This window comes from Patiria miniata, unplaced genomic scaffold (genome assembly GCF_015706575.1).
Source record: "Patiria miniata isolate m_02_andy unplaced genomic scaffold, ASM1570657v1 HiC_scaffold_10, whole genome shotgun sequence".
Classification (NCBI taxonomy): Eukaryota; Metazoa; Echinodermata; class Asteroidea; order Valvatida; family Asterinidae; genus Patiria; species Patiria miniata.
The window spans coordinates 3,654,788-3,663,859 of record NW_024037048.1 but is presented as its reverse complement, the minus strand read 5'-3'; the positions used below and the strand labels follow the sequence as shown (position 1 = coordinate 3,663,859).

Below are 9,072 nucleotides of genomic sequence, written 5' to 3'. Positions count from 1 at the left end.
TATCCAGTCTTTATATAGAGATCAGTGGTCGGTACTCCATACATGTCGCTAGGCCAGGATGATGCTTGTGGTACGGCATACGGCCAGGGACAAAATTGTGCATTTTGTGATTAAAGCATGTTACTTGGCATACGGAAGTCTTCATACCATGACAACAAATTTCAGATATGAAGGCATTTCATAGCTGACCCCTGGTAACATTTGAGGGGTCACTGACCTTTGAATACTCTATTTATACCTATTGTTCTTGAAAACATCAATTTCCTGTGACCTAAGTCTATGTATAGTTTTCATTCAATGTAAATATAACGATCAAACGCGGGAAATTTTCAAAATTGACCTCTGATGACTGGATACAGCAGGGTGTAGTAAGTACACAAGAGTGACTATTACTTGAAATATTTACATTTTTCCCACAAATCCACAGATTTCTATTCCAATCTCATCATATCGCATCTACCAATAAAACAAGGAGAAATGAGGTCAGAGGTCACCTCAAAATTGTTTGTAGGGTCTGATTCATGACATGACTAAACTAATAGGTGCAATACCGTTCTTTGGCACTATGGAGGCTTATGTCACAAAAACTGGTGTTTCGACGAATAAATATAGCAGCTAAGATATACAGAGTCCATTGACCTCTCCAAGGGTATCACTACGTCAAATATGATGTCCCCACATCTGAAAATACTTTTCATGGCACAAAGATTTAAGTTTTAGACTTAGGCCATAAAAAGTGGCATTTACAATTCGTCACCGTTTTCACGAAGAGCCACATATGTCCAAAATTACAATTTTTTTCGATTTTGATTTTTTTCAATATTTCGCATTAAAACAATGTACTTAACCATTTTGACATGTTTCTGTAAGCAAAACATCATTAATTTCTAAGTTACATTAATGTTGCAAGGGGCAGAAATCTCGATAACTGCATTTTGCGTTTTCACGAAGAGCCACATACATTTTGGCCCTTTGAACGCGTACAAAACTCATTGCACGGAAATACGTAAAAGTAGGTCAAATGAGATTTGCGTTTTCACGAAGTGCCACATATCTTTGTTACATTCTCAGGCGCAAGCGCGTACTCACGCGCGCCTATGGAAATACACGTTGAACAGAAAGGGCCAATACGTCGGAAACGTGAATTTGCGTTTTCACGAAGAGCCACATATCTTTACTAATTAATTTCCACTAATTAACTGCTTTATTAAGTCTTATTACCGGGTTTATGTAAAACTTCAGCTCACGTAGAATCGTGTGATGGTTTCCTTGCTGCACAAAGTTGTTGCAAAGTAGTATTTCTTGCAGTTTTAAAATATGAGAAACTTCTTTTGTGATTATCTCGAAAACACTTTACTTCAAAATCAACATAATATATATAGTATGTGGCTGTTCGTGAAAACGGTGACGAATTGTGTTAATCTTATTAGTATCCATAGATAGGCTATGGTTTTACAAAGGTCACTCATGACCTCTCGTAAGGTCACCGGAGGTTGAATATGAAATGGCTACATATGAACTTTCTCTTGATAGTATAACCCGTGAAGTTATATAGACAAGGAAGACAGTAAGAGACGAAGTTGTACTTGAGCCGATGTGATTTATTCGGTTGGCTGTGACGCTCTCTCTCTGATTTCTAGATCCTACTGGGATTGTATACAGTAAATGGACATTCCAATCTTACAGCTACCTTACAGGTTTTCTTGCCTTATTAGGAATTGCATGTTCTCTATTTAATATTAATTATACAGAATTGAAGGTGTTTGGTCAACTTGTATCTTGGGGTGGGGCTAGGCAAATTGATAGAACAGTCGTGGGCGCGGTTTCCCAGAATATTCTTTAGGGGTTTTCTCCCACCCGAAAATTTTAATTTTCTCTCACTTTCTTCTCTCCACATAGGTTTCTTCAGGTTTCTTCAAGCTACAGTACGTGTGGCATGCACTGTTGAGGAATCCTTTGTTTCATTACCAGAAATAAAGAAATAATTTTATAATCGTTCACTTGGTTTCGTGCGAATAAAAAGGAGTAAATGCTCCAAAATTCAAATATGCACATGTCATTTTCAATGCTTGGTTGGGACAACCTTGATAAAGCCAATAATCATGCGCTAACTTGCAAATGATGCCCAAATGCAAATGATGCCATATGTTCGTCTGAATAAAACATGGCATTTGCTTTTACTACCAATTTTTAAGCATTTACTCGCATCAATATGAATGACAATGAAAGGAACGCTTTTACTAAAACCCATTTGCTAAAACTAATTCCTTTTTGCCTTTTAGCTTTTGCTACATGAATGCGTTTATTTACTACCTCCAAAGTATAAAAGCACATTATACTACGCAAAAATTACAGCACTTTGTAATGTTACTCGCAAAAAAAATAATAATAACAAACTTCAGCAATTAACTAAATAATACCATAGTTCGTATGAATAAAACTGGCTTCGCATTTATTACCAATGCGATAGCATTTAAAATTACTGCATTTATTAATGTTAATCGCGAAAAATTAATATTAACAAACTTCATAAAGTGCAAATGTCACTTTAAGCGTTAACTACCTGGAAAATATAAAAGCACAAAATTCTGCTCAAAAATTACTGTATTTATTAGTGTTAATCACGAAAATTAATTTTAACAAACTTCGCAAAGTGCAAATGATACGAGGTTTTCCCGGCTATTTCAAAACAGTTTTGATTGAAATTCACCAGCTCTAACATTCAATTTCGTCCAAGAAATTGTTCACACGCTATTAACAAAACCTATTTAGTCATTTACCATTCAATTTTAAAGTTTGGTCAGTCTCTTAGTCACCGGGTCGAGAATATTCGTCATTACACATCAAATTCGTCTAAGATGTTGCCGAATGGCAGCATTCATAGATCAAATATCCGTCTCTTATATCAATCAATAGACGAGTTTGATTCCTAAATGACAAGGTGTGGCGTAGACGAGACGAAATCGAATACTCCGGGACGAAAACGTGTGCTCATTGTTTTAATTTGCTTGAACTGAATTTGAAATTGTCTGACAAAAGACGAAAATTTACAGTGCACTAAATCGATGTTGATGGACGAATTTGAATATTTAAAACGGTGAATTTGAATGATAAACGTTTTAAAATAGCAGGGAAAACCTATATAATCGTATGAATATAACTTGGCCAATGCTTAAGAATCTATTTTTTTCGCATCTGTATGAATCAAAAATTCATATGAATAATTTCATTTGAAAAAAAATACTGCATTCATTAGGCTCATGTAAATCTCAAAAAAATTGATAGTAACAAACTTCATAAAGTACAATTAATGCCATAGTTCGTATGAATAAAAACTGGCGTTTGCATTTACTACCTTTTTTTAGCATTTACTCGCATCTGTATGAATAAAAATCATGTGAAAAACTTGCGGACCTTTTGCTCAACAGCCCTCGCGACACTGTGCTTAACACAGTAAATTCTCCATAAAAACACTAGCCTCTTCCGAATTTTTGACCGTTAAAAAATTGCTAATACATAATACCATGTACATGTATCGGTCAGCATTTGAAAGTATATACGATACTCTTGAAGGTGATCACTAATGTATAGCATGTCCGGAACATATTTTTTTGAGCTGAAAAATCCTAATAAACACGAAAAATCTGAATGTCCTATGGAGGTCGACAAGTTTTCGGCTACCTAAGCAAAATCTGGTTTTCAGGTATAGCAGAAAAGCAGAAAAAATGCATCGTTACAAACGGTCAATTTGTTTTTCTGCTTTTGATAGCAGAAAAGCAGAATGATGGCCACTTTTTTGTCCGCCTGGAAAAGGAGGACATTGAAATCTGCTTTTCAGGTAGCAGAAAAGCAGAAAAATAATAAAACGCATTTTAATAAGGCGTTTTAACCGCTTTTCTGCTATTCAGCAGATATTTAAGACTGGCCACTTGTGAACCTCACTGCACTCTGCACACTGTGCGCATTCATTTTCCCAAGTATCTTAAATAGCGCCATCGATTGGTAACTTGATGCCAACCAGGCCAGGTTACGGGTCCAACGGCTGTTACATTATCCAAATTCTGCCGAGGTATAAAGTTGATTTATTTCCGGGGGGGGGGGGGTCGTGTTTGGTATTAAATGTTCCTTAATGCTGATAGCCTCATGCATCTATTAAAAATACTTTGTTTCTCACGTTTTTGCTTGGTATATTTTCAACCGTTGTATAATTATAGACAATATAGGACGTATATATGACGTTGACGCACGTCACATTACTTTTTTATTTAGAGCTAGCTGTGCTTTCGCAATTATGCGTGCACGAATAATTAGAACTGAATCAGATTCAGAACTGAATCTGTGCAGATCTACTTAGGATTGATATGGCATCGTAACTATTTTACAGCTTTACAAATGTCATTGATCTTAAAATGTCCTCACGCCACCGAGACTCAGAGATCAGATCGGCTAGAAAATGTCCTCACGCCACCGAGACTCAGAGATCAGATCGGCTAGGAAGGATCATCCCCCCCCCCCCCCCCCCCCCCCCCCCCCCTCGATGGGCCTGCCCTCGTTATTGCAATATCAAATTAACCATTCTGGTGGTACATACAACAGCCGTATAATTCATGTTCATTTTTCCCGCGATGTACCTAATCGGTAGCGTCAGTATCACACTGGGAGGAAAGTACACTTATCATAATTTATGCCTACGTCACCAAGTTGATGAGCAGGTCGTATGACGTCGCTAGAACATGAATTATGCAGATCCGTGCCAACGGCCGCGCCGACGCATGGAAGCCATGCGCCAGATGAAAGCGCTGGCTTGTCGTATGCAAACGACAGCCTAGCAATACATGTATTCTGTGTCAATTCTTCGTTGTTCCAAGCAGTCAGAATGATGCACAATAAATTGCTCTTTTTTTGACGAAAGCGGTATTTAGGGTCATTGCGTTTTAAATGGTGATATTATTTGAACCATGGAGAAATGAACGGACTGAGCAATTTCAGTATTTTTTTATCTAAAAAAAAAAAAATCTGGAATAGCTAGGATTTCCAGTCATTTATACTGATTTTGGTGCTACACATATTTTTTTTTTTAAAATATGAAATATATTTTTGGAGGTTTGGGTTCAGCTCTTTTTTTTTAACTCACCCTAAATAAATGAAACGAGAACTGTTTTACACTCAAGGCTGCTACCACTTTGCCAGGCTTCTGCACAGTTTTCAGGAGAAACCTGATCTCAGTCCACGACGCGACGCGGCGCTAGTATTTGCCGCGCATTGTTGAAGCACGTGTTCACAACATGCAGCTAGCTGCTACAATCATCCGGGACACCATGTGCATACGTACTGCATAATTCATGTTTTCACAGTGATGCCAATGACCTCCTGGCGAAATGGTGACGTAAGCATATATTATGATAAGTGTAACTTCCTCACAGTGTGATACTGACGCTACCAACTTAATCTGATGCACATGAACATGTTGGTATACCGAAAAAAACGTTTGATTGTTGACCGACATGACCGAACAAGTTTCTGAAATCGTTAGTATAAGGACTTCGATAGAACACTTCACGGACATGACGGAAGAGAAGTCACGCCAAGAAACCGTATGAGCATCGATACTTTGTATTAAGGTAGCTGACGTCATCAAGTGGCAAGAACTCACTGAAGAAGTGGTCATGGTGGTAGGCCTAATCCTTATCTTTAGGACACCTCTATTTTTTACGAGTTCTGTTCAAAACTGACTTTTGCAGATAACTGTCCATTGACCAAAGTGACTTTTGCAGGCTAAAAGTAAAACAGTCTTTTTTCTATATTATTAACTCATGTTATTTTGAAAGCACTTTCAAAAGAGATGTGACTTTCCTACTTTTTTCCAATCATATGTGCATGTTGTACTTTGATGTTGTACTGATGTTCATTTTTTATCAGCCAATCAGCATCGAGCTTTCATTGCATCGAGCTTTCCTGTTTGCCATCTTGGTTTTTGAGTCTGTTTTCTGGTTGTCATCGTCGTCTTTTACCCCTTAATTTCCCTCATTAAAATCAAAGCCGTGCCCTCTTTTCACAAAGCTAAACCTGCTGATATTAAGAAGGTAAACCTGCTGATATTAAGAAGGTGTCATTGCCAATTGTTCAGATGTGTCAAGAAATATCAGAATGTCAATTTTGAGTGTCACTGTCATTTAGTCAACTGTTTTTGGTGAGTCTTTTCCTTCCTATAAGGAACGGGGTCCTAAAAGTAAGGAATACTGGAGAGGTCGTCCGATCACCCAGCTCATCAGTAGCAATCGCAGATGAACATGATCAATTCCAAATCAAAAAGACGGAGGTGTCCTAAGCTCCATGCTCCCCCCCCCCCCCCCAAAAAAAAAAATGGAGCAAAAGTCCCTATACGTGCTATAGGCCTACTTAGTATCTATTTTAACGAAGTGTACCCTAGTGTGACCGCCTCTGTTGTTTAATAGTCTCCCCTTGGCATTGAATGACATGTCTTGTAAGTTGTCATGCACTCATGGTTGTAGGCTACTGTAGGCCTACTGCCACAATAAACACCATAGAGTGGCAGTGGCATGATAAAATCCGCTAGCCAAGTTGGACTCCATTGTGTATATGAACACGTCGCCTAACCTGGGCTAGTAGTAGTCCACCAGACTGGGACCACGCCAGGACATGTAGAGTGCTCTGAAACTAGTCCGAAAATTTGGGACTCTCAATACTGTGTATGAGAGTCCCAAAACTTAAGGTATCCATATTGTGCAAAAGTTTGTGCTGCATAATAAAACCAGTGTGAATCAAATGTGCAAGCTTCTTACTCACTACAGTTTCTTCAATAATCCCCAAAACTTCTGCCCTGCAAAGTTGCTGTTGTGAGCATTGCATCACCAAAAATTCAGCGTTTAATTCTAATTTTGCAGGGAGTTATCGAAATCCAAAGGCGAAACATCACGTTGATGTGTACTGCAATGCATTGTGCAAAAAGACTCCTCAGCTAAAACATTTTCATCGTGTAGATAAAACAGCGCCCTCTTGTTGATCTGAGTGAATGCAGAATGTTTCATTTTTTAACAGAAGGCGCTATGTTCATTTGGCCATCGATTAAAAAACAAGTAAGCTGCAAGGCTCTTCCTACACCTACCCAGAATACCTTGGGAATCACACCAGCATTTCTAAAGCATGGAGAATGACGTGGATGGTTTTTGAACTGCCAAAAACTTGCCTTAAAATAGATTTAAGGTCTCAAATTTTGCAGGTGACATGCTTGCAACTTAAGCATTTCGATGTATGTGTTGTGTGGGCATTAATTAGCTGAATGGTGAGTAAAAAAACATCAGTAGTAATTTTGCACGTTTTTATGCACTCACGGTCCCAGTCTGCTCTGAAACATGCAAACTAAATCAGGCCAACTTTACTCACTCTTTAGCCAGCAAATACCTCCAAAAATTCCACTGGGCAAAAAAAAGGTCCTCAGTATTTCACCAATCAAGTTAGTCCTTAAATTTGACTCTCAATACTGTGTATGAGAGTCCCAAAACTTAAAGGGGCACTAGGTCCTGAAACCCCTGGAAATGTCTTGTTTTGGATCATTTACTTGTCCTATTTCAAACAACTACATGTAAATCAAAGGAAACCAACCTAAAGTAATGTCTTACCGTTCCCGAGAAAAGACCAAAAACCCTCGGTTGTTTACATCGGACATGACTAAGTACGAACACGCTTTTCTTGTCGTTTTCACTTTCAGTTAATGTAGGCCTACATACATGTATGATGTATATCATTAATATATTCAGTTAATGTACGTACGTGTTTCTTACATACTTGTCCGCAAAAGGCGAACACAATTTACGGATGAAATCATAACTAGTATCAAAACAGCTCGAATTTTTTGGGTCCCAAAAGTGGACGAACACAAAAACGCCCAGTTTTATAAGGATAGTTGTGTGGATAGTTATATCCTACTTTTAAATGTTCTTTCAGATTAACATCATTTTGTTCAAAGTGCATGTTGTAGCCCAATTGGGCTGTTCTAGTAGGACCCAGTGTCCCTTAAAGGTACTGAAAACATGCAATACAAAAAATAGACTGGCATCAGAAACAACCAGTCCAACAACTCTTCAGTACTGCATCAATCAACTGTCAGCTGACTGTGCCAAAAGAAATTATCTACATGTAGGATGTTGGGTACTAGGTCAATATTTCTACACATTTCTTCATAATCAGGCACCATGCTAATGACAATGAAGGAAGAAGTCAGTTTTGTCAAACATTTGGACCATGGATGGACATGTACATGTACAAGTCTAGTCTTTAGCCTCATTTTGAAGTCACTTGACTTCCCTCTCATGTGCAAGCCACCAAGGGTGGATCCAGGGGGGGGGCCAAAGGGGGCCATGGCCCCCCCCCCCCAAAAAAAACGAGACCAATTTTTTTGTTTTTATGTCACATCGCAATAAAGGCAGGCAATGAGTACACCACAATCTTTTCCTCAAAAAAACATTGGTTAAAGTGGTCAGAAATTGCCTCAGATCGCACCACAGAGCATCTAGAATCCAAAAAATTTTCGGGGCCCTTAAGCGGGCCCCGAACCCCACGCCGTAACTTTTTTGACACACTTTTTTGGGGGGTCCAAAAAAATTGTGGCCCCCAAAAAAATCCACCCTTGCAAGCCACTGCCAAATATTGAAGAAAAGTCTCCTTTAAAAATTTAATTGAGTCCTCAAACTTGGTTGGTGTAATACTGAGGACCTTTTCTTTTGCCCAATGAAAGTTTTGGAAAAATTTGCTGGCTAAAGAGTGAGTAAAGTTGGCCTGATCTTCTTTTGCATCGTTTTAAGCACTTGAGGCTCCAGTCTGCAATCAAGTTTGCAGACTCAATTCAATTTGTAAACGAGGCATTTCTTCAATATTTTGCACATGATGAGAGAGAATTGTACCCGAAAATGTGCACTAAAGTTCTTATTTTCACATTCTGACATTTAGACTTTGTTTGTAGTTTATTTACGCTTTCGAAGAACACTCACCCGCTTTAAAGCGATAGATAATTAGTCCCCCCTTTTTCAGCCATCTATATTTTGTTTAATTTCA

At 38.4% G+C, this 9,072-nt stretch overlaps 1 protein-coding gene across 7 annotated transcripts in view; it reads left to right on the top strand.

Moving 5' to 3' along the window:
* The first annotated feature begins 5,394 nt into the window (after positions 1-5,394).
* LOC119735707 overlaps positions 5,395-9,072 on the top strand; it is a 56,024-nt gene continuing 52,346 nt past the window's right edge. For 3 of the 7 annotated variants that reach the window (XM_038209576.1, XM_038209622.1, XM_038209587.1), the window contains exon 1: positions 5,396-5,672. The gene's annotated coding sequence lies outside the window, so the exon portion shown is untranslated. Of the gene's footprint in view, positions 5,673-9,072 lie in introns of all 7 variants that reach the window. The other 4 variants (XM_038209606.1, XM_038209596.1, XM_038209616.1 and 1 more) reach the window with 3 other exon arrangements.